Source organism: Lagenorhynchus albirostris, chromosome 10 (genome assembly GCF_949774975.1).
Source record: "Lagenorhynchus albirostris chromosome 10, mLagAlb1.1, whole genome shotgun sequence".
Taxonomy (NCBI): domain Eukaryota; kingdom Metazoa; phylum Chordata; class Mammalia; order Artiodactyla; family Delphinidae; genus Lagenorhynchus; species Lagenorhynchus albirostris.
The window spans coordinates 55467511-55494448 of NC_083104.1; positions in this window are offsets into that span (position 1 = coordinate 55467511).

Below are 26938 nucleotides of genomic sequence, written 5' to 3' on the forward strand. Positions count from 1 at the left end.
GACAATCTCGAAGAAATGGACAAATTCTTGGAAAGGTACAATTTTCCAAGACTGAGCCAGGAAGAATTAGAAAATATAAACAGACCTATCACAAATAATGAAATTGAAACTGTAATTAAAAATCTTCCAACAAACAAATGTCCAGGACCAGATGGCTTCACAGGCGAATTCTATCAAACATTTAGAGAAGAGCTAACATCCATCCTTCTCAAACTTCCAAAAAATTGCAGAGGAAGAAACACTCCCAAACTCATTCTACAAGGCCACCATCACCCTGATACCAAAAGCAGAAAAAGATATCACAAAAAAAAGAAAATTACAGGCCAATATCACTGATGAATATAGACCCAAAAATCCTCAACCAAATCCTAGCAAACAGAATCCAGCAACACACCAAAAGGATCATACACCACGACCAAGTGGGATTTGTCCCAGGAATGCAAGGATTCTTCAATATACACAAATCAATCAATGTGATACACCATATTAACAAATCAAGGAATAAATACCATATGATCATCTCAACAGATGCAGAAAAAGCTTTTGACAAAATTCAAGACCATTTATGATAAAAAAACTCTCCAGAAAGTGGGCATAGAGGGAACCTACCTCAACATAATAAAGGTCATATATGACAAACCCACGGCAAGTATCATACTCAATGTTGAAAAACTGAAAGCATTTCCACTAAAATCAGGAACAAGACAATGATGTCCACTCTCACCACTCTTATTCAACATAGTTTTGGAAGTCCTAGCCATGGCAATCAGAGAAGAAAAAGAAATAAAAGGAATACAAATTGGAAAAGAAGAAGTAAAACTGTTGCTGTTTGCAGATGACATGATACCATACAGAGGAAAATCCTAAAGATGCCACCAGAAAACTACTAGAACTAGTCAATGAATTTTTTAAGTTTGCAGGATACAAAATGAATGCATAGAAATCTCTTGCATTCCTACAGACTAACAATGAAAGATCAGAAAAAGAAATTAAGGAAACAATCCCATTTACCATCGCATCAAAAAGAGTAAAATACCTAGGAATAAACCTACCTACGGAGGCAAAAGACCTGTACTCAGAAAAGTATAAAACAGTGATGAAAGAAATCAAAGATAACACAAACAGATGGAGAAATATACCATGTTTTTGGATTGGAAGAATCAATATTTTGAAAATGACTATACTACCCAAAGCAATCTATAGACTCAATGCAATCGCTTTCAAATAACCAATGGCATTCTTCACAGAATTAGAACAAAACAATTTTACAATTTTTATGGAAACACAAAGGACCCCAAATAGCCAAAGCAATCTTGAGAGAGAAAAACAGAGCTGGAGCAATCAGGTGTCCCGACTTCAAACTATACTACAAAGCTACAGTAATCAAGACAGTATGGTACAGGCACAAAAAAATAAATATAGATCAATGGTATAGGATAGAAGGCCCAGAGATAAACCCACGCACCTATGGTCACCTAATTTATGACAAAGGAGGCAAGTACATACAATGGAGAAAAGACATCCTCTTCAATAAGTAGTGCTGGGAAAACTGGACAGCAACATGTAAAAGAATGAAATTAGAACACTCCCTAACACCATGCATAAAAATAAACGCAAAATGAATTAAAGATCTAAATGTAAGACCGGACACTATAAAACTCTTAGAGGAAAACATAGGAAAAACACTCTTTGACATAAATCACAGCAGGATCGTTTTTGACCCACCTCCTAGAGTAATGAAAATAAAACCAAAAATAAACAAATGGGGCCTAATGAAACTTAAAAGCTTTTGCGCAGCAAAGGAAACCATAAACAAGATGAAAACACAACCCTCAGAATGGGTGAAAATATATGCCAAGGTAGCAACAGACAAAGGATTAATCTCCAAAATACACAAACAGCTCATGCAGTTTAATATCAAAAACAAAAACACAATCAAAAACAAAAACAAAACAGGCACTTCCCTGGTGGTGCAGTGGTTGAGAGTCCGCCTGCCGATGCAGGGGACACGGGTTTGTGCCCCGGTCCGGGAAGATCCCACATGTTGCGGAGCGGCTGGGCCCATGAGACATGGCCACTGAGCCTGCGCGTCTGGAGCCTGTGCTCCACAATGGGAGAGGCCACAGCAGTGAGAGGCCCACGTACAGCAAAAAAAAAAAAAAAATCAGTAAATGGGCAGAAGACCTAAATAGACATCTCTCCAAGAGGACATACATATGGCCAATGGGCACATGAAAATATGCTCAACATCACTAATTATTAGAGAAATGCAAATCAAAACTACAATGAGGTATCACCTCATACTGGTCAGAATGGCCATCATCAAAAAAATAATACAAACTATAAATGCTGGAGAGGGTGTGGAGAAAAGGGGACCCTCTTGCACTGTTGGTGGGAATGTAAATTGATACAGCCACTGTGGAGAACAGTATGGAGGTTCCTTAAAAAAACTAAAAATAGAACTGCCATATGACCCAGCAATCCCACTACTGGGCATATACCCTGAGAAAACCATAATTCAAAAAGATACATGTACCCCAATGTTCATTGCAGCACTATTTATAATAGCCAGGACATGGAAACAACCTAAATGTCCAATGACTGATGAATGGATAAAGAAGGTGTGGTACATATATACAATGCAATATTACTCAGCCATAAAAAGGAACGAAACTGGGACATTTGTCGAGATGTGGATGGACCTAGAGTCTGTCATACAGAGTGCAGTAAGCCAGAAAGAGAAAAACAAATATCGTATATTAACACATATATGTGGAATCTAGAAAAATTGTACAGTGAACGTATTTGCAGAGCAGAAATAGAGATGTAGACATAGAGACTGGACTTATGGACATAGAGCGGGAAAGGGAGGGTGGGACGAATTGGGAGATTAGGATTGACATATATACACTACCATGTGTAAAATAGATAGTTATCGGGAACATGCTATAAAGCACAGGAAGCTCAGCTCGGTGCTCTGTGACGACCTGGATGGGTGCAATGGGGGTGGGGGGTGAGAGAGAGGTGCAAGAGGGAGGGGATATATGTATACATATAGCTGATTCACTTCACTGTACAGCAGAAACTAACACAAGATTGTAAAGCAATTATACCCATACAAAAAAAATAAAATAAAATATAATAAGAGGGAGAAAAAATTCTTTTTAAATAATTTTATAGAATAGACTTCACTAAGCATAGGCTGAGCTAGCAAAGCTCTTCCAAGATTCCACACAATTTCACAGCACACAGTGTTTTGACTTGCACATTCAAGAGGCTGTGAGAGACACAAACATAAATAACAAACATTTTCTGCCATGAAGTTGGTTATAGTGTAGTAACAAAGACAGACATGTACACAGCCATCGTGTTAAGCTACAAACAATTATTTCCTGAATGCACCCAGTATACAGAACCTGTACAATAGAAACCACATACCTTATTTATGTTCTCACCTGCAGGATTGGAGCCTGAAGCACCCAAAAATTTGCCATCCATGTTTATTCTCTTGTGTTCCAATGTGTAACCCCAGTAGGAATACGAAGAACAAATTTATTCACAATAACTCCCTAAAGTCTATTCTTAGGTATCAGAAAACAGACACAAACATAGTGTCCTCTGTACAATCTCATTAACGTTCAATCTTATTTAAATCAGAATTATCATTCGTGCTTCCTAGGGATCCCACACATCTGGTTTGCCCTGGAGGGTCCTGCTGTCCCAGAATATTTCTAATACCACCTCCTTCACTCTTAAGAGTGTCCATTTTGGACTATAAATTATACAGTTACCTGATGCTAACCTATCTTCTAAATACCCTATGCTCCATTTTGTGGAATACAAAGAAAGAAGAATAAAAAACACTATCTGGGTAGTTTTTTTAAATTTTATTGAAGTATAGTTGATTTACAATGTTGTGTTAATTTCTGCTGTACAGCAAAGTGACTCAGTTATACATATACATATATATATTCTTTTCCATTATGGTTTGTCACAGGATATTGAATCTAGTTCCATGTGCTATATAGTAGGACCTTGTTGTTTATCCATTCTATAGGTAACAGTTTGCATCTGCTAATCCCAAACCCCCAATCTATCCCTCCCCCACCCCCCTCCACTATGGCAACCACATGTCTGTTCTCTATGTCTGTGAGCCTGTTTCGGTTTCGTAGATAAGTTCATTTGTGTCATATTTTAGATTCCACATATAAGTGATATCATATCATATTTGTCTTTGTCTGACTTACTTTGCTTAGTATGATAATCTCTAGGTCCATCCATGTTGCTGCAAATGGCATTATTTCATTCTTTTTATGGCTGAGTAATATTCCATTGTATATATGTACCACATCTTCTTTATCCATTCATCTGTCAATGGCCATTTAGGTTGTTTCCATATCTGGGTAGATTTAAAATTAAACAACATGCTCTCTAGGTGACCACCAGCACTACTTAAATGCCTTTAATACAAAGCAGATTAAAATAGTTACCTAAACAAAATACAAACCTCTATATAAGTGTGGTGCAGGAGGACAAGAGCCCCACCAACCACAGGAGGCAGAGCCTCTGAGAAGCAGCAAGTGTCCTAAACACTGAGGAGCAGGTGGGGCCTCGGTCAGCAGGAGGGCCTCCCTACTAGAACATGGCAGCACTTTCACACTCATGTTTATTCAGTCATTTCTTTACTCATCTAACAAATAAGAATATAAGTAAAATTGGTTCCAGGAATACTGTATTATGGAGGTAATAAAATAGGGAAATAGAAATACTGGGTTAGTCATTAGAATATCTATTCCTGTATCAACATTCCTTTTTGGTTGTTGTTAGCAAAAGAAATTGAAACGGAAGGAAAATAAGAGTAAATGGGTTTTCCAAGGTCTTTTACATATTATTGTTAGCAAATGTGGTTTGCAAGTGTAACCATCTTAAATGGTAATAGTTTGTCCCACAGTGGTTTTCTTCATAGAAGTCATTTTTTCTCTTTCTCCTTCCTGGGGATTTATGATTTAACAGGCTTTAATAGGCAACATAAAGCCATTCATCATGCAGGCTTAATGTGGGAAAGTAAATTTAACCTGGTGAGCTCGATATATAAATATTGGCCTTTTGGGGAGCACACAGAGTGTGTTTACTTGAGTGTAAAATCTTGTCTAGCTACTATGTCCAACAAATTTCTTGGGTCTGAGGTTCAGGGAAGGGTCTCTTTAGGTGATAGAGAACAGTGAGGATACGCCTGGGGGGAGGAAGAGGCTATGTGTTCCCCAGCCCTGCTCTCCTTTTGACAGAATTTTAATAACAGTACATCTTTCTCATGTATATTTACATTTAAAGGACAATGGAAATGAACATCTTGTCACCTGGAAATTTGAGGGTGGGTCTGTTCTTGGTGGATTTTTCTCAAAGATGGTTGGAATGCCCATGACAATGGCAGGGCAAATGAAAATCATATTTTGTGAGTTTTAATGCCATGTCTCAACATTGTTCATCAGCCACCAACCGTATCATGTTCCAAACAGGCTTTGGGTGGTAAATACGGGGACTGTCACCAGGGGGTGCTGTGGGAAGCTGTACATCCACCAGTCAATATAGAGAAATATTGTCAGCTGATCAGTCAAATGACTTGACTTTTAGCCAATGATTCTAGCATTCTCTAAATAAAGCCGAGATTCAGACTCAGAAATTTGGAAATGCAGCTATACATCTCCATGTAAAGCTTTAATAATAAGAGCCATGCTTACAGTTCCCAGCTGGATGTGCCCCATTCATATAATTTAAAGTATCTTGGGATATTTGTCATTTTATTTTAAAGTATTTAAACTATTGCGAGGCTGTGTACATGAATAATGCAACTCTCATTAGAAGTGGTGATTAAGTCAAGCTGTCATCAGTAGCCAAAGGTTTTGCCAAAGCCAAAGCAGAAGCCATCTCAACTAGGACAACTTGAGTTAAACACAAATAATGTTCAGAAGCCCAGTTATCAAGGAATGCTATGAAATATCTTTTTTCTCTGAACATCTTTGAAACAGGCATGTATATCCTGTTAATTCAGTTCAAGAGGTAATTCAGTTCAGTTCAACAAAATGCAGAGCACCTATAACATGGTAGCCTCTGGGTGCTGGGGATTGAAAGTTATGTCAACCATGGTCCCTATCCTCAATAAGCTTATAATCTTCTAGTTTAGGGGATCAGGCTAATATAAAGGCAAAGAGATGGACTCAGGATATTAATTTTCAATTTGCCCAACTGCTTCAACTACATATACACATATGTACTGGATAAGGAAGGGATATACACAATTATGGTAGTGAACCTGCCTTTGAGAAGCTCAGAATCCAGAATCTGGATTGTGGGGAGATATGCACACAGAGAAATTACAGGACCGGACGGTCCAGGGGACTGAGAACACAGCCAAGGTGGTCCCTAAGCTGGTCAGCGAAGCCTTCAGAGAAAGGGTGGAACTTAAAAGTGTATTGGATTCAGGAGGAGAGAAGGCATTCCAGGAGGTCAGGGTTAGCAGGAAAATCACAGCAAAGAAATTTGCAAATTTTCTAGAGATTGAAGTAGGACAGGAAAAGCAAGGAGACAGATGCTATGGCTCAGGTAATGTGACAAAGGACTTGAATGATAAGGCCAAAAAACACGTATGGAGCCTTACATTAAATTCAGTATCAGGGGGCAGGGAAAGAGCCAAGGATCAGTGTTGCCACAGACTTTCAACAAATCTCTAATTCACACGGCCAGGCCATTCACGGTTATGATGGGTGACCTCATCCTCGCTGAGTGAGGATGCTAAACGGAAGACAGTTACTCTGTGAAATGCACTCAGACACTAAATACTTTGCACGCCAGGAGGAAAGGCTTCAGTTACCTAGGGGATCTGATCATGCACTCACCATTCTGTGCTGGAAAATAAAATCTTGGCTTGTCTTGAAAAGAGAGTTTGTGCATGCAATTAACTCACTATACACTGACTTGTCACCTCAAGGAAATTAGTTCTTTCCATCAATTTTAAGTACATTAGAGCTTTCAAGCAGCAAAACACATCCTGCATTATCAAGGACATCATTAGTCATATGTGTCAAGCCCTGAAATGTCAAAAGTGATTCTAACATTCTCGTAAACTGTTCGAAGTCCTGGAAGTCACAGAGGTGTGACTTTGTTTACAGACAACAGTAAAGAACGGTGGGAAAAAAAAACAAAATAAAGAGGTGAGCAGGTAAATTACAACTATACATGGTTATTTCATTTAGGGCTTGAAGGTATTGCCCCTGGTGATAATATGACAGCATAAGCACTAAGCTTTTTTTTTTTTTTTGCGTTACGCGGGCCTCTCACTGCTGTGACCTCTCCCGTTGTGGAGCACAGGCTCCAGATGCGCAGGCTCAGTGGCCATGGCTCACGGGCCCAGCCGCTCCGCGGCATGTGGGATCCTCCCAGACCGGGGCATGAACCCACGTCCCCTGCATCGGCAGGCGGACTCTCAACCACTGCGCCACCAGGGAAGCCCAAGCACTAAGCTTTTGATATAATTCTGACAAATGGCTCCAGAATAAGACTTGGGGGTATCAGAATGTTTAGCTGTATGGATTAGAAAAGGCATATGATTCGGGAAAATCATTTGGCTTCAAAATATATGGTTCTTATAGTTGTTTCTGTACAGATAATGATACACAAAATACTGTGTTCAAATTACATTTAGAAGAGTAATTTCCATTCTAGGTTTCTTAGTTGAAAATCTCCTAACTGCGTTTAAAAGCCTGAGAAAGTATTCTCCGGCCCCAGTTGTTCACTCTTCTAAAATATTCTTCTATAAATAAGGCTAATAGCTTCATTTTCTTTACAATAATGGGATTAACTATTTATGGACATAAGGACAGGTCAAAAACCAATTTCCATTAACTGCCAGATGAAAACAATTCAGTAACTGCTTTCGGCTTTTTATTTTTAATGTGTTGGATGTAACACTACATTATTTGAGATAGTTATTGACCTTTGTCAGAATACTATCAGCACAAACCTACCCTGAAACTAACAGGCAGATGAGATGCAGCTTCTGCAAATTCAAGGGGCTGAGGGCTAGGGGAGTGAACCGAGCCTTGACCGTGGGTCTTTCTGGTGGTGGCAGCCACTTATCCGAACACGATTTACAAAGTCAATACACACTCCAGCGGCTTTTGTGTTCCTTCTCTAATACTGTCAGTTCTTTCAAGGAGAAGGTGTCCCACAGCATCTGTGTGACAGTTTACCAACATAGCCAGCTACTGCTTGCCAACAATGAAACATAAACTGTTTCCTACAACTAAGAATTTTTAAAAATCAGTTTTCTATTAAAATAATATTGGCAAAGATAAAATTATAGGAATTAGATTCTTTTAGTCAATCTTAACCACACCGAAAGTTTTTCTAAAAAGGCACTCTTGATTATTAATGAGTTGGGAGGAGCTTATGCTGTTTCCTTCATTTTACCTAGAAGACCCATCCACCTTCCAAAAAACCTGTGATCCGAACTGTGGGGTCAGCATTCTGAACTACAGAAAAGGGATTCTGGTCAACACCTTCTTTTTGTCTGCCCTATAGATCCTCTCTCTGTGCATCCTTTCCTAACCCGGCATAGTCAGTAACTCACCCTACGATTGGCTCAGAAGGAATTAACTGGCTGTTCACCGTCACCCTGCGCTTTCTTCCCTCCTTCTCTTAGAGTCCACCCTACCCCCTAATTTGCCACTAGGAGGAGTCATTTCATTTTACCAAAAAAGCCTATAAAACATTGGTACCTCTTCATGGGTGCTTTACTCTTTACTTCGCTGGAGCTAAGAGAGGGCAAGTCTCCACATTACCCAATCAAATAAAATCTAATGCCAACACTAAGCTCATAACCTGCCCGAATTAAGATCATTTGTGTACAACATGTGGATTATCGGGGGCATCACTTGTACAGCAATTCTTTCCAGGACCTTAGTCCATTTCCTATTCCATCCTGACACCACTAGTGGAACTTGGTGGTTCAATGAGTCAAAATGAATCCAGGATTCCTCTTCCAAACGATGCATGCATGAAATTAACAAGATTTTGGAAATACTAGTGTTAATTGCTAATCATCAAATCACATTACATACAGATTACTTAGCAAGTACAATAAGTTTCTCGGTTAATTGGAAGCATAAAATAGAAGTGTTATTTTGCTTTTCATCATCAATCCTTCCCTATTAGGGGGATGATAAAAGTCAGAAAATCCTAATTTGTTAGATCTAGAGATCATCCCTGGGTCATTAGTTTCTAGCCACTTTTGAACACCTACACCCTGAGAAGACCCCTCCCATGCCCCTAAAATGTACAAAGGACAATCTGAAAACCACTTAGTATAGTCCATCCACTTTGCTTAACAGGAAGGATGGACACATGGCTAATTTAAGGTGTAGATTTCTCTCCTGGTTTTCTCTCTGTCTTTCTCTCTGTCTCTCTCTCTGTCTCTCCCCCCCCCACCCCTTTTCTTTTACCCCCTCCTCTTCCTCTGCTTCAAGATGAATTCCATTTGCCTAGGGCCATGTTTCATTTCCTCCCGGTGTACTGCCTTCTTGACACATGGTTCCCTTATTGGTCTGTTTTTTGCACCTACTCTCAAGACCACATTCTCCCATTTGGAAACGAGTTTCAGTATACTTGGCCCCTCCACCCTTATCCTCCCAGAAAAATATAACTCTGAGCGGTCTTTCTGCTCTGACTCACTTTACTTATTAAATAATAAGAGCAGTTATTTCTCACCTTCACTTTTTCTAATAAGAAAAGACTGATTTCTTGAGACAATATCTCCAGAACAATAAGAAGACTTGTTTTGATAGTGTTTTTTGCTTATACCCCTCTTCCCCTCTACCACTTTTCAATATTTCTCTCACAGCTATAAAAAACACAGTGACAGTACTTCAACTGATGCCATTTACATTTCTAAGTACTCCTAATCTCAATACGGTTGAGTGTTTTTATTTTTCACTTATTTTTGTTGAAGTATAGTTGATTTACAACATTAGATTAGCTTCAATTCATTGTGATTCAGTATTTTTACAGATTATCCTCCATTAAAAGTTATTACAAGATTATGGCTATAATTCCTTGTGCTGTATAATATATCCTTGTAGCTTATCTACTTTATACATAGTAGTTTGTATCTCTTAATCCCATGGCCCTAATTTGCCCCTGCCTCCTTCCTTCTCCCCACTGGTCACCACTAGTGTGGTTGGCTGCTTTTAGAATCAATGGTTGTCCCATCTATCTAACTATCCAGCCAGCTCATGGGCTCACTCATCATCATTAATTCAGGAACTGCCCAAGTTTTCCTGCCTAAGATGTGATGAGATTGATCAGCCTCTCCTTCAGTCCCTGGTACACAGCAGGTACTTAGTAAATACTGTTGACTGACTGAAAGTGAGGAAAGCAATCTGATTAAACTAAGTCATACTAATACATGAATTCATGTTAACTCTTGTGAAATTTGTATTTCCAAATTCAGCTGTATATCTGGTTCCAGTTTTTTCTAAATGCACAGAATTCTAAAAAGCTTTGTGTTTTCTCACAATTGCTTCCCTACCAGGGCTCCAGCAGCAGGTAAGACATGTACATAGATTCCGATGATCAATTTGTGAGAAGGGATTGTTGAATTTACCCTGGTCCATTTCTGTGGAACAACAACATTATGGAACTGCTCCCTCAAAAATCCATCAAGCGTCTGTCATTGGAAGTGTGACTGTTATTTCACTGAAGGATCCTAAAGAGAGCACCCATTTTATATGTTGTTGCTTCAACAGTTTGAGAGACGCACCCAAATTCAGCTTTGGTTTCAGAGGGAAAGGGAAGGGAAGAAACCAACATTTATGAAAATGTCTCTTAGGGCCAGACACTGCTGCATATTCCATTTACATCCTAAAATTTACAATCAAACCTATTTTTTTGGTAATTCGTTAATTCACTCAATCATTCATTCACTGCACGTTTATGGATGATTTGTTATACGTCAGGTAGTGTGCTTAGCACTGGAGATGAAAGGGTGAACAAGACATGTAGGAGGAAATGTATAGGTTAGAATGGTCCTTGTAAAGGCAGAGTCATTATCCCCACTTTCCAGATAAGGAAACAAGGCTCAAAGGGCTTAAACAACCTGTCTAAGTCACACAAGTTTCAAGTCATCATAAATCTCAGAGCCAGAATTCAAACCACCCAGGCCTTCCTGGTTATAAAGCTCAACCCCTTTTTGCTACCAAACATATTCCCCTTCACTGAGTGACTTCTACTCAAAATATGGTCCTCAGACTAGCATCATCAGCGTGACTCTTAGGCCTCTCCCCCACCAGACCTACGGAAACAGAATCTGCAATTTGTTTTTCATTGAACTATAGTTGATTTACAATATTGTGTTAGTTTTAGGTGTATAGCAAAGTGATTCAGTTATACATATATATGTATGTAACTATATCCTATTTTTATATTCTTTTTAAAATTATTTTCCACTATAGGTTATTACAAGATATTGAATACAATTCCTTCTGCTATATGGTAGGACCTTGTTGGTTATCTACTTTATATATGGTAGTGTGCACCTGTTAATCCCAAACTCCTAGTTTAACCCTCCCCCCTTCCCCTTTGGTAACCGTAAGTTTGATTTTTATGTCTGTGATTCTGTTTTGTAAATAAGTTCATTTGTACTATTTTTTAGGTTCCACATATAAGTGGTAGAATCTGCATTTTTGACAATCCTCAAGTGATTTGTGTGTACATCACAATCTGCACAGATCTAGGTCAAGAAGCTCTTTGGTGAGGTAAGGGAAGGAAAACAAAGAATCACAGCATTTTGTTAAAACTATACCAAAAGGGCTATAATTCCACCAGCATTGCCTGCCCTTTGAAATAAAAGTTGTAGGCTGAGCCTTCACGTTTATAACCTAACTTAAATAGCTTACGCACTTACACTCAAAGAAAAGCACAAGACACAAAATCAAAGTTGCACTGAGACTCTCAGAACACACGCCAACTCCTGGAAAACATTGATTTGAATATGCCAGTTTGCTAAGAGTCTTCAGGATATGCCAGACTTAGACCACTTCTGTCCTCATTCAATAAATCCTCTTAATTAGAATGACCTTTATTCCCTCTAAGTTACCAAGCTAACCTATATTTCCTTCCAGACACAAGTTAACTACCACTTCCTCGGGCATTCACTCATCAAATTGTGGAAAGTCCCTTGTAACTGAGAAAGGTCACTTGCAGGAAGCAAGGGCTTTCAAAAGATGTCAGTCACTGCAAAACTTCTCTACAGGAACTTTTCCAACCCGCTGGCCAATAACCTCTCTCCATCTCATTCCTTTGGACCTGACCCACTGCTTCCTCTGTTAGTCCTGGGTTCTTGGCTTTAATTGTGACAGATGTCTTCTGAGCTCTGAGTGACTGAGACCTGGACCAGCTTGTGGTCTTTCCCCATCACTATGGAAAGTTCCAGTGCCTTTTTGTATTCACTTAAAACTTCATATCTAGAAACAGCTAACCAACCAACCAATAAGAAAACCCTTCTGAATGCTCTCTGAATCTTGGTCCTAAGACATGGCTTCCTCCAGTTCAGTGTCAGAGGTCACCAATAAACTCTAAATCATCAAATCTAATAACCGCTTTTGGCAGGTTACAGTATTTTAAGGCATTATTCTTCCTGAGAAACTCCTTCCTCAGAACTCCCAGGGCTCTTTCTAGAATGTGAATGAGTCACTCTGGGCGAAATCAGGAAACGGACTACAAAACTACTTCATTGTAAGTTCAAAAGTTACGCTTCAAAATGTACAAACCATTGGCACAAATGAGCAGGAAAAGAGGAAGGAGAGGAGCTGTGTAAGCAGGAAGGCATGAGACTCAGAACCAATATCCTCCCTAAAGTGCAGCATCCGTGGCCAGAAGCTGGGGCTGTGAGGGGCCAGCATCCAGATGTCTCTTCAGTGATGCCACTGAGGACACTGCAGGGCACACGATGCCTACTGATGTCCCTCAATGATGACATCTGTCTGGTCCTGTGACTTTGCTCCTGATCCCCTTGGACCACTCCACACAGACATCCTTAATGATAAGGATGCTTGTTAACCCCCTGGAGGTTTGAGAGATCTTGAACACCAGAAGGAGGTGGCAGGAGCATAAGGAATTTCCCACATCTGACCAAGGTAGGACCAGATGGAACCAGTTCAAGATCCTCTCTTTCAACAAGGCCCATGTTGTAATTCACACCCAGTTTTATTTTCCCAGATTGGTTATTCTTGAATGTAACTGTATTGGCCATTAACCTTCCTTAAAACATTCTCTCTCCCTCATCAATCTTTATGAACTGAAAGATCACAGCTCTTCCACTAAGGGTCCCTTCTGAAGCACTGGCTGTTTCTGCTTCTCTCACATCCTACAAAACTACTCCCAAAGCTTCCATCCACAGCCTTCTATTACCTGCTTGCCTCCTCCAAGGCCTTTTCTCCTAACACCTTGGTCAATAGAGCACTATTTCTCCAAATTCTTCAGTTCTTGGTCTTCCATTCCAATGTCTCTCCTCCTTTGTGTGTTTCTACAGTAGTTCTTGATTGATTTAAAGGTGACATTGGAACAATTTAGGCTGTAGATCAAAAGAACCAAGCAAGTAGATGGATAAATAAACATGAATGCTACACTGACTGAAAATGCTTACACTTTGGGAACAGACCCCAATTGTGTACCAACCACATGCAAAATTCAAACAGACTGAGCCTTCAATGGTAAGATAGATTGGAAAATTGGAGTAATTCACTGGGTAATTTAGTAAAAGAAATAAATAAATTCCAGCAATGAGGGGAGCAGTTTTTTTTTAATGAAAGGCATCCAGGTTGCCAGTGATCAAATTGATGAGAAAATTGCTCAATTCTCTATTTCACATTTCCTGGTAAACACAGTGGAAGACATCCAGATGACTGAGCAATTTCATAAAGTGACTAAAGTATATACATTATGCTCAGGCCTTAATGCAATGTACATGTGTGCAAATGCCTTGCATGTACTACCATGGAGAGATGAATCTGAGATGAATCTGTGTTTGCATAATGACCTCTGCCAACAGTAACCCTGTAGGTAGTATTTAAAAGAATACTGAAAGATCAGTGTTACACATCTCTCTCAGCAGCTGAAAGCTGGGTTAGGCTCTCCTTGGGGACTTTCTGGGTACAGTAGACAGTTCAGAATTTTCTAAAGGCAGCCTCCTATCTCCCTCAGGCAATATTCCTAAATTTTCTCAAATCAAAACAGATATTTGGTGACCATGTAGATAGTAGACACTCTAGGCTTTGCAGGCTACGGAGTCTCTGCTGCTACTACTCAATTCAGCTACTGCAACATGAAAGCAGCCCCGGGCAAGACACAAGTGAATGGGCATGTCTGTGCGCCAGTAAAACACTATTTACAGAACCTGGTGAAAGGCCAGACTGGATCTGTTGGCCACAGTTTGCCCACCCCTGGTTCAGATTCTGGGGTGTAAAACTGGGTCAGAAAAACAGTCAGTTAATCACTCATCATCCTACGCACCATATTCATCATTATGATCCTCATAATCATCATTTTATAGATGAGGAAAGGCCAAAAGATACACTTACAAAGTTGTTTATAGTGTTTGGGATGGGACCCTGATGATCTGTTCTCAAGTCTAATTTTCTTTCCAGTTGAGCACAGTTTATTTTTTATATAACATAAAAATAAAACATTCTAAAATCAACTAGAAAAATAATAAAATAAAAAAATAAAACATTCTAATAGTAATAGTAGTTCAGTACCAGAGTAGAAGAAATGGCAAAAGAAAGAGGGTGGGGCAAAACTAAATTTAAAGGAATAAAATTAAAGGAGTGCAAATTAACTGTGCACCTCAATAATAGTGTTCACTGGAAAGAAAAAAACATGACTGCCAATAGGAATTCTCACCTGTCTACTGTGAACCACATTCATTTATCTCTTTTTGGAGCTCCTTTTATTGGCTTTACCTCTCATTAACTTGGCTATTTTGAGTTTTAGTTCATAATTAGAAGTGTCAGAGTAACAAACATAGAACATTAGTGACAAAAAAGGTCAGCTTCTTTTAAGCACCTATTTCCCAAGTTCAGCAGTAGACTTCATGCATGAGTATACCTGAGCCTACAACAGGTAAAGATAATTCAGAACAGTTCACAGAAGCAGGTAAAAATATTCAGAATAATTTTAGTGATGCTATTGTGTTGTCTGAGCATATATATTTCATTAAAGATAACGAATTCAAGAGAATATTTTTATTCAGTTGTCCTATACGTTTGTTTTCAATAAAGTAATTTGTGTCTTCAGACAAGACATATGTACTAAAACAGAAATATTTTTTCTTGCTCTAAAGCATTCGACTCAAACTCCCTCAAATTTTTATTAGTCACTGCTAATTATTCTAGTTGCATTTGGATTTAGCAAAATATTTGTTTTGAGATTGTTCTGTTCAGAGTGAATTGATTGACAAAAGGCAAACACACTTCTTGAATTTTTAATCCACACTAGATTTATCAAAATTCAAATACAGATAGTATTTTCAAAGAGCAAAGTTATTGTTTTTGTCTTTCCCTTCTCTTTGAGCCACTAGGCATGTACTGTTGGTTCACTATGATGCATCTCCCCTACTCCCTGGGCACACAGAAGACTCTGCTTCCCAGTCCCCCTGTAGCCGGTCAAGGCTCTGTGACCAGTTCTGGCCGACAAAACAAGAGCAGAAGACATGTCACCTCTGGGCTGAGGTGGTGACAGCCCCAGCACGGCCCTCCAGTCTTGTTGCCCAGTCTTGGCAAATGTGGAGCAGGTCTGTTGAGATGGCAGAGCCACAGACTAGAGCTGCTTGAATTACTGAGTTACCTGGTAGATGGAAGCTTCCCTGGAGAGTCTCCTGGCCCCCGCACGCACCCCTCCCCGACCAACAGGGCCAGCCTCAGGGGCACGCCTATGGAATCACACAGGACCCTACACTCTGTGCTAAACCGAGCACAGAGTGTCCCGCTGTTAATGTTCTGAAATTCTGAATAATTGTTGGAAAGAGGGTTCAATATTTTCATTTTGCACCAGGCCTCACAAATTGATACCCAGTCCCACCCATGGAGCAGACTTTGCATGAGGGGTGTGTGTGTGTGTTTGTGTGTATGTGAGTGAGAGATAGAGAGAGCACTGAGATTTTGAAGCCGTTGGTTTTTACATCATATCCCTCTCCTATGCTGACTAACACAATCGTGAAACACTTCAAACCTCAGTAAGTAAAACCCTAAGCCCCTCCTCCCTCTGAGACAGATGCTTTCACTTGATGCTCCTACAGTACTATTATCTGTTCCAGCACAACACTTACACAATTTACTGTGGTTATATCCTAGTCTGTCCATCTCCCTGTGGTGGGTACCATGGATTCATTTTCTCCATACACATGCCAGCCTTTCTAGTCTAACTTCTTACATGGCAGAGACTGGAAAGCTTAAAACTACATTGCCCAGATGACTCTGCAGTCGAGATCTCTGCTGTGACCTAGGTTTTGCCAAGGAGATGTAACCTGCAGAGGTTTGGAATAAAGAAGAAGGCAATGCAAGACCACTGATGCTCCTGGGGAGATGGGCTCTTCCAAGCCTGGTGTAGGGGAATCCCTCCTGTGGCAGCGATGGCAGAGGGTCTTGCCTGATGTCACAAGCAAGGCTGTGGTTGGGTACCGCCCTGGCAGCTCTCACACTTGGCTGCATGGCATCCGAATGCAGTCCCCAGGGCTTTCCAAAGATTTTGTCAGCTACCTAACACCCTCAAATAAACAGGTTTTTTTTTTTTGGTTAGAGTAGACTCTGTTGTCTGAACAACAACATAAACTTATACTCCCTCCCAACATGCCCCACAGAGCATAAGGTCTTAGAGGACAAGAACTGAGTCCAATCTATTTTCAAAATCACCTCTCTCTCCCACCCAGGACCAGGTTAGTGCTTTGATATTTTAGGAGGAAGGGCAGACAAGTAGGCAGGCAGAAAGGAAGGAAGGAAGGATCAAAGGAAGAGAGACATTCTTTTCGAACATTTATAGAACAGGAATACAAATCTGTTAATAAATGACCCTCCTATTTTAAATGGATTATAAATGTAATATATGGCTCTGACACCCAGGGCTTCAAACAGCCTTGCAGCAATAGAAAAACTGAGCATCTCAAAAGTCACAGTGGATCTTTCCATGTGCTATGGTATAAAGGTAAAGTTGAGCATCTGTTCCATTTGGGTTTCTGTAAAGTACCTATTTGACCCACTCTGTTTCTCAGATAAGAAAATTCTTTAAAAAACAAAAATTACACCTATACAAAAAACACCCTGTGCTTTTCCACGACTTGCAAGCCAGGTTTCCACCAGGCAAAGGTGCAGGGCATTGCCCACAGTAGGGTAGCTGCTGTCGTGGGTGGGGAGAGGAAATTTGTCAAAAGATTCCACAGGAAGCCCCTCCCTTCACCCAGTTTCCTAAGACATTTGCTCATAGCCCTGAGGGTAGCTTCTTTGGTGGTAGCAACACCTTGGGCTGCCCCATATTTTTAAAAAAATCTGAAGTCAACATATTCAGCAAATAAGAATCATGCTACCCAGGCAACTACACTCTTTGCTTCTCCAGATGTTCTCCTCAGTGTGGAATCCAGCACTACTTTATACAGTATCAGCTGCTTATTTGTGATCGTACAGTCGCTGCAAAGTAGGTCAAGACATACTGGAGTTTTCCCGTTTCCCCAATAGTATATGCCACATGTGAAAGCTAAGACTTATCAGGGCTGGGGTATAGGAGAGGAGGGAAAAAACAAGCAGAGGGGAAGAAGAAATGCAATCTATTTCCCTCTAAGCCCCTTCATAAATCTTCATCTTCTTTCCGACAATATCCAGGAAAATCACAGCTTCACCCGAGATAGGGATGCTCATTACCCAAGTTCAAAACCTATGAAAAATTACAGTAGAAAAATCATTCATGACTGATTTATGGTGAAATGGAAAGAAGCAGAAGTGTTGTACCAATCACCTACTTTGTAAATATCCTTCAATCTGAAACCTACTCTAGAGCTTGGCTCCAATCTGCTTCTATAATTAGAGTACAAAAACATGAGGCATTAATACCTCCAAGAGATCATTAATCATCCCAGCTCCCTCAGGATGGGGGCCCAGCCACGAGCTGGAGGGAGGGCTGAACAAATAAAATAGTCATTGATCTCTATTTGAAGACCAGAGCAAGACCGTTTATGCCATGTGTGTTTGTTGGCATCTATCACAGTGGAATTGCTACGTAGACCATCAATAACAATACCATTTCACTCTAACAGACTGAAACAGAGACACAATGCACATTTTCTGGTAATCAACAAATTAAGATCCATTTGAGGTGCTTACACTTGTTTAGTACTTAGTCCCTAATAGGTGATTAAACAGCAACTAACATCATCGTCTCCTATTACCTCAGTATTGAGACAACAATTGATGTGTATGCAATAAAACAGTCCACAGTCTCCTTCATGACTCCTTCATGAATCAACATCTTTTCTGAGAGCAGTAAAATCTCATTAATATGAACAGTGTAGAGGGCACACCTTCTTAACAATGGAGGAAAGTAGTCATCATAGACGCATTTTGCTTAAATAAGTGAGGTTGCCTTCCTTTTATGGTCTGTTAGAAATACCCTAAAATTAGGAGCCAATAGACATGGAATCAACCCCACCCAGCTCACCTGCTTTGGTTGGAAAGATAAAGCCCTAAGTACCCTATTTCCCTCGTCTGTTCATTGCAGATCACGATACTTGCCCATCTTCAGAGGATGGTTTGGAAGATGCTAGGATGTAATACTTATAAAGTAGCTTTGCAAAGTTGGGATCATGAAGACAAAGGTAAACTTCCACTAAGACAAGAGAAATAAATTTGGAGTCCTCTAAAGATATGTATTAATGAACAGATAAGGATAATTTACTAGCATATTACTAGTTTATCTATAAACGAAGGCTTAGCTATCACTTGAAAATTATCTTCAAGCAAAGCAATCATTTCTAATTTTACACATTTGACTGATTTATTATGTGTTCTCTCTATATATGATTATAAGTATTAATCCCTAGACCCAGATCACATGGGAAGTAACAGGGCTTCACTGTGCTAAAATAGCCCCTGGTCACTGCCATGCCTTAGCCAAGGGCCTCCTGCATCCCCTGTGGATAGATCCCGAAGAGAGGGGCATGGAGTCCCCTGCAAAAACACTAACTGGATGACTCCGAGAATTCTACCCCCATTCTCCATGAGCCTGTAGCAGAACACAGTGAGTGAAAGCCTCTCTGACTCTTTCATCATCTACCTTGTGACCAATAAGGACAGAACTAGGCATAGATACAGAGTCTGCCTCCTGTTCTGATATTCCAGGTACCCACGTGCTACTGAGCCTGCTGCTGACCTTGATTTAGGATGCAGGCAGCAGTGAACAGTAGCTATAAGTGAGACCTTAGTTCCCTGACCAGGAATCGAACCCTCGTTGCCTGGATGAAAACCAGGAGTCCTAACGTTAGACCACAAAGGCCAGCGGCTAGAGCCTAAATCCCCAGTTCTTGCCTGCCTTGAATAGAAAATTCTGACGAGGAGGTGGAAGGTAAAGAGAAAAGCAAAGCATTTATTGGAAAAGCAGAGTACATGGGGAAAGACGCACGGGTGAACTCAGTAAGAGAGTTGGAGAGTCACGGCTTTTGGGAAGTTGAAATCGTTTATAAGGGGGCAGTTTTCCAGGTCTTTGTCTTCCCCCTGGCCAATAGTCTTGCTTTGCCCCCATGGCTAATTTGTCTTAGGACCCTCCCCTAGGTGCTCACACACCCCTCAGCCAAGATGGATTTCAGCGCAAGGGCCTCTGAAAGGGGGTTTGGCATGACTTATTATAGTCTGGCATCCCCTGCTTTCTGACCCCCGAGGAGGCTTTCTGCGCATGTGCAGTGTCTCCCTTGCCCCAAGGATGGGACACATGTGACCTCTTGATCTTTACTCAAACAGGGGTTAGCGCCTCTCTGTTCCTGCCATGACTGTTATCTTAGAGTGTCCTCAGGAGACAAAGCCTGGCTACTTACCATGTTTCTGTTGTTATTTCTATTTCGAAGTGTAAACAGGAGACTGATCGTAAATATCCTGGAGCCCGCCTATCTCCTGCCTCAACCTGACGGACCTTCGAGAGCTCCTTCCAGTACTTTCCAGATGCCCTAGAGCAGGGCCGTTCAATAAACTTCCTGTGACGGAGGAAACATTCTTTAACCTGAACTCGGCAGCATGGCAGCCCTAGCCCTGGGCCTCATGGGGGACGGCCCTGCTGCTTTTACATCACTCTCGCTTCCCCACAAGGATGTCGCCTCTCTCTGCCGTGCTGACCTTCCCACCCTCTTCAATGAATGTTTCCGTATTTCTCTGCTCTAGCCAGCTGGATGGTTATTGTTCAAATTGAATTCTTCTCTGTGAGGAGACCAGTGCTGGGAACTCCCACTCTGCCATCTCGCAGACATCACCCTCTAAGATGCTGAGCATTTGAAATGTGGTTGGTGTGACTGAGGAGCTTAGCATTTTTTAATTTAATTAATTTAAACTCAAATAGCCATATGTGGTCAATGGTCACTGTACTAGCTAGCCACTGCAGCCTCCGAGTTCTTTTCCAGTCCAAACCCAGTTTTGCCATTCTCCTGGTGGGACCTTAAAAGTTACTTAATCTGTAGAAGCCTCATCTGCCAAGTGATGGTAATAGTATCAAACCATGTAAAGTCTTGGTGAGAATTAAAAATAATGTATTAACTACCTGCAGGAGGCACTCAGGCTATTATGACCCAAGATTCTCTCCCAACCTAAATCCTCCATCACCTTTGAGTGTCACTTCCTCCAGGAATCCTCACCTGGTCTTAAAATTCAGCCTAAAGCCCCTTCCTAAGAGGTCCTTTACTAATTGTCTGTATTTCCTCACTAGACCTCGGGCTCCCAATTTACCATTATATTCCAAGCATCAGTGCCTAGAACACTGCAACCCAAAGAAACTATTAAAAGGCCCTTCTACCAACTTCCAGCAGATTCCCAATACAGTAAGGCCCCTACATACGAACAAGTTCTATTCCGAGATCCCATCTGTAAATCCAATTTGTTCATTAAGTCCAACAAAGTTAGCCTAGGTACCCAACTAACACAGTCAGCTAGATAGTACTGTACTATAATAGGTTTATATTACTTTTCACACAAATAATACATAAAAAACAAACAAACACAAAAATAAAGAAAACATGTTTAATTTTACAATACAGTACCTGAAAAGTACAGTACAGTACCAGCTACATCACCACTGCTTTTACGCTTGCTTCCAGACATCCTGGGCTTGAAATAAAGATACTGTACTACTGTACTCTGTACAGTAGTAAAGTAAAGTACACAAAAGGACAACCATTTGTAGAGGATACACGCATGTGACAATGTACGCCAGGCACGTGAACTAATTTATGTGATTGGACATGTGAACGCACGTTCGCATCTTTGAAAGTATGCAACTTGAAGGTTCGTATGTCGGGGACTTACTGTATACCACACACTGTAGGTGGTTCCTTCAGGGCTTGTAGTTGTTGGTTATCCAGAAACCATTGTCTATATTCTCATCACAGAAAGTAAATCTGGTTTCCTATGACAGTCAAGTAACCCGCTAAAAGCAGATTCACGGTGGAAGTACCCCGAGTGAATCTTCCAGCCTCATGTGGACAGGAGGAGCTGAGTGAGTCTAAGTACTGTCCTGGGTCCTCTTGCTCACCTCTCTGAAGGGCAGCAAGCCCTGAGATCACCAATGAATGACTGTGTTGGCAATGCATGCTGGGAGCCCTGTTAAACCAGTAAAGTTAGCACTGCTGGCACCTTCACAAGGACCCCCCTGCCACCCTCTCCCCCCCCCACCCCCCACCCCCAGTTCAGACAGAAAACACACGATTAAGCTAAGCACACAATGGTCTATGTGCAGCTTATAACCCTATGGCTACACCCAAATGGTTTGATCAGGCTTCTGCTCTTTTGTTTTCCTTCAGAAAGATCATTGGACTTGGAAGAGAGCAGTAAATTAGCCCAGTGCTTAAAGAAAGGATGGCCATTCTAATGCCTCAGTATAGAACCAATCTCATTATTTCATGGAATAACAGAGGGCTTTTACTGTTACTTAAACTTTATGAGACTCCATTTCCACATCTGCCAAATGACAGTAATAGTACCCACCATGCAAGTTTGTGGTGAGTATCAAAAGTAATGCATTAAGTGTCAAATCTGTAGATTGCCTTGGATAGTGTAGTCATTTTGATAATATTGATTCTTCCAATCCAAGAACACGGTATATCTTTCTATCTGTTTGTGTCATCTTCGATTTCTTTCAACAGCATCTTATAGTATTCAGAGTACGGGTCTTTTGTCTTCTTAGGTAGGTTTACTCCTAAGTATTTTTCTTTTTATGTGATGGTAAATGGGATTGTTTCCTTAATTTCCTTTTCTGATCTTTCATTGTTAGTGTATAGAAATGCAATAGATTTCTATGTATTAATTTTGTATCCTGTAACTTTACCAAATTCATTGATGAGCTCTAGTAGACTTCTGGGAGCATCTTTTAGGATTTTCTTTGTATAGCATCATGTCATCTATAAAAGATACTCAGGCTATTATAAGGCAGCATTCTATACCTACTTAATTCCTATGTTGCTTCATCCATGAATCTTTACCTGGTCTCAACATTTGGGAAACGATCCTTCCTATGAGGACTCAAGACACCTGAATTTTCTCAATTTATGTATCTCTTTCCTCTCATTAGACCTTGAATATCCTGTTTACCACTGCATCTCAAGCATTAATGCCTAGAACACAATAGGAACTCACTCCATGTTTAAAGAATGAATGAATGAGTGAATTAATGAAGGAATGGATGCTTATTCCTTAGCCATCAATAGAATCATGCGGGCATGATTTGTTCTAGTTAGTTAGGGTTTATACCCTGTTGCCTTTCAGAACTGGAATTAGCTGCCAGGACAGGCCGAATAATGGCTCCCCAAAGCTGTCCACCTCATAATCCCCAGAACCTATAATATGTTAGGTTACACCACACAGAAGAATCCATTAATTATGGATGGAATTAACATTGCTAATCAGCTGACCTTAAAACAGGAAGATAATCCTGAATTATCTGGATGGGTCCAATGTAATGGAAGGGGTCCTTAAAAGGGGAAGAGGAGGCAGAAGAGTTGGGTCAGAGAAAGATGAGCCACAGAAGGAGGTCACAGTGATGCAGTGTAAGGAGGACGGGACTCACTGATGCTGGCTTTAGAAAAGAAAGGAGGAGGCCACAAACCAGGGAGTGTGGGCAGCCTCCAGAGCCTGGACAAGGTAGGGGGCACCTTCTCTACCAGAGACCCCAGAAAGGAATACAGCCCCACTAACCTCATGATTTTAGCCCAGTGAGACCTATGTCAGACTTTTAACCTGCAACATTGTAAGATAATAAATATGTGCTATTTTAAGCCACAAAATTTGCAGTAATTTGTTATACAGCAATAGAAAACAATCCACCTGGGTAGTTGAAAAAGTATTAACGGCTGAGTCCCATCCCCAGAGATTCAGATACAGTTAATCTGGGATGTCGCCAAGGCATTAGGATTTTTAAGAGTGCTTAAGGTGAGTGAGATATGAAGCAAAGCTTAAGAATCATTCAATTATCCAACAGGATTTGGATATCCTATCTCTCTCTCTCTCTCTCTCTCTCTCTCTCACACACATACACACACACACACACACACACACACAGAGACACACACACACACCTGACCAGAAAAAAAAAAAATCAACCAACTTCTATGCTCAGTTTAAGAGAAATAGGGGGACAAGTAAGTTTAATATTCTTTAATTTTTAACAGGAATGTGTATGTTCCTGAGCAGTGTTTTGCTTGGCCATCACAACAACCCAGGTAAATTGGTAACAAAGAGATCACAATTCAGTCCATCAAGGAAAGAGATATGAAGACAGGGGCAGAGCCATTCAGTGAATTCTCCAACCTGGGAGTCAGTAAGTCAGGAGCCCATCCTGAGACCACTTGGTGGCCAGGATCTTAAAAATCGAAGTGCCTTGGACCCTTGGAATTAGAAACCCACCCTTGAGTGAGCATTCCTGCACACCATGCCCAGGAATAACCAAACTAGGAAACAAGTGGTATGAGCATAAGTCATGAAAACCATTTTCACATTCTTGACTTTGAAATTGTGTCTCTCTTGCCATTGGTTCAATTTAGTAATGTACTCCCGACTCAGTTCATGAGTAGTCCATCAATGGAATTTCATCTTATCTCTTAGATCCGGTGTTAGCAAACCACAGCCCACAGGCCAAATCCATCCCACAGGCCAAATCCAGCCCACTCCTGTTTTTGTAAATAAAGTTTTATTGAAATACCACCATGATTATTTGCTTATATGTTATCTATGGCTACTTCCTTGCTACGACAGCTGAGTTGAGTTGAGTAGTTGTGACAGAGACCATATGGCCCACAGGGCTGAAGATGCTTTTATTGTGTGGCCCTTTACAGAAAAAGTTTGCCAACATCTACTCAGATCAAGTATGGGGGTCCTTCACTCTCCCCATTGCCAGCCACCATAGTTATTCTTCAGCCTGTTAACTTCATGAGGACAATTTAAAGAGCCTGGTAGAAGTGTCCAACAATAACAGTTCATGAATGTAGACAGAATGCCTAAGACTAATTTTTTTATAATAATTTTGATTTAACCAATGATTTAGTTCAGAGAAACTCAGTATTCTTTGAATGTTATCTCATTTTTTTCTGACAGTTTTTATTAGAAAAAAAGTTGGGAATAACCAATATATTAAAGACATCACTTTAATCATTTAAGATATTACCAGTTCCCTTGTGTTTTCTCCCACTGTCAGTGTTTTGAGAATTAATTGCTCATTTGTGCATAACACTGTATAATGCAACCTAAAAAGACATGGTATTTGCCTTCTGGGAGCTTACACAATCTAAGACAGACAAGGATGGCAGAGAAACAGTGCTACTCAAGTGATATGCTAAACAAATCCATAAAACAAACAAATAAGGCTTAGTGTGATATATTCACAAAAGGTGAGTCCAGATTTAAAGGGAAGCAAATAAACAAATGTTCATGAAAGTGACCCAAGCCTTCTAACAAACTAATTATTTAATGGCAGTTTTCCTGGAGATGAAGGTGTAGATGGAGTGATTAAGGTGACCTGAGAAACAATTCTAGGCATGTGATTTTTAATTTATTTATTTATTTATTTATTTATTTATGGCTGTGTTGGGTCTTCATTGCTGCGTGCAGGCTTTCTCTAGCTGTGGTGAGAGGGGTCTACTCTTCGTTGCAGTGTGCGGGCAACTCACTGCAGTGGCTTCTTTTGTTGCGGAGCATGGGCTCTAGGTGCGTGGGCTTCAGTAGTTGTGGCGCATGGGCTCAGTAGTTGTGGCTCGCAGGCTCTAGAGCACAGGCTCTGTAGTTGTGGCACACGGGCTTAGTTGCTCTGAGGCATGTGGGATCTTCCCGGACCAGGGCTTGAACCTGTGTCCCCTGCATTGACAGGCAGATTCTCAACCACTGCGTCACCAGGGAAGTCCCTAGGCATATGTCTTAATTACACTGAAAGGGGATAATTATCTGTAAGCATGGGCACAGAAATTCACCCAGGAAGACTAAGGAAAGTTGAAAGCATTCTAACATCCAACACTGGAAAGAAAGACCAGGCTCTGCACATGGGATAGCAAACATGGTGCATGAGTGGCCCCCCAACCCTGTCTCTAACCTCACATGGCAGGCACCTCCAATTGACCACAGCCTTCTTGCTGGACAGGCGTAGACACGGCCTTAAAATCCTTTTTATCTCAGCACTCTAAGCAGGCTTTATACTGATAAATGATCAGAAGCAGCCTTTACATTTAAAAAGGAAAGATATCACCTCTACTTTAAATCTTTATTCATTGGACATTGAGAGATGAATAACTCGTTGCCCTGATCTCTGCCCACCGACCCAAAAAAAGGTTGACCAATGACAAATAATAACCTATATAGTCCTTAGATATCAGCTCAAAAGGCGCAACATAAGAATTACAGGTCCCCAGAGGAAAAAGCGGCTGCTAATCAGTGTGAAACGTAGCATCATGGGAGGAGAAAGGAAGTGGATGCCAGAGGGCAGGGCAGAGCCTGCCCCCCATCACTGGGCAGGCAGTGGGCATCATGGCTGCACCTGGCTCCTTCACACCCAGGCACCCAATCCTCGGCTACCGGAAGTGACCCTGCTGGTAGCACCCAATTGCATCCCTCCCCAGCAGAAGCCCTTGGTAACTCAAGGCTACACCGCCTCCCCTGGGAAGCCCCCACTCAATGACTGGTTGATACAGGAACAAAGCCTGGGGATTTTTCCCTGATTCCCAAGGATCATCCTGACTCCAGTCTCCCCTTGGGTTTTGTTGAGGCTTCAGTTGCAATTGCCTTGCAATTCAATTCCTCCTTCTGCCCAATCCAGCCACCCTCACTTTCTTAAAGATGCTGTTCCAAAGACCACTGCCCTCCAAAATCTTTTGCATGTAAATTGCCACCTCAGGGTCTGTTTCCAGGGAAACCAATTTAAGACAGAGCACCATCTGAACAGTGGATACCGTTAGGTACTTTTTTTAGGTCTCACAACCATTCAATGAGATTATTATTTCAATGACCATTTGAAAGATGGCCGAGGCTCAGGCAAGTTAAGACACAGGCTTAAGGTACGTGCTATAGCCAGGAGGTGAATCCAGGCAGGTGCTACACTGTTGACATCAAGGACTGATTGGCAGTGTGACAACAAGAAGCCCAAACATTCAGAGGACCAGGTGACACTGGAAAGA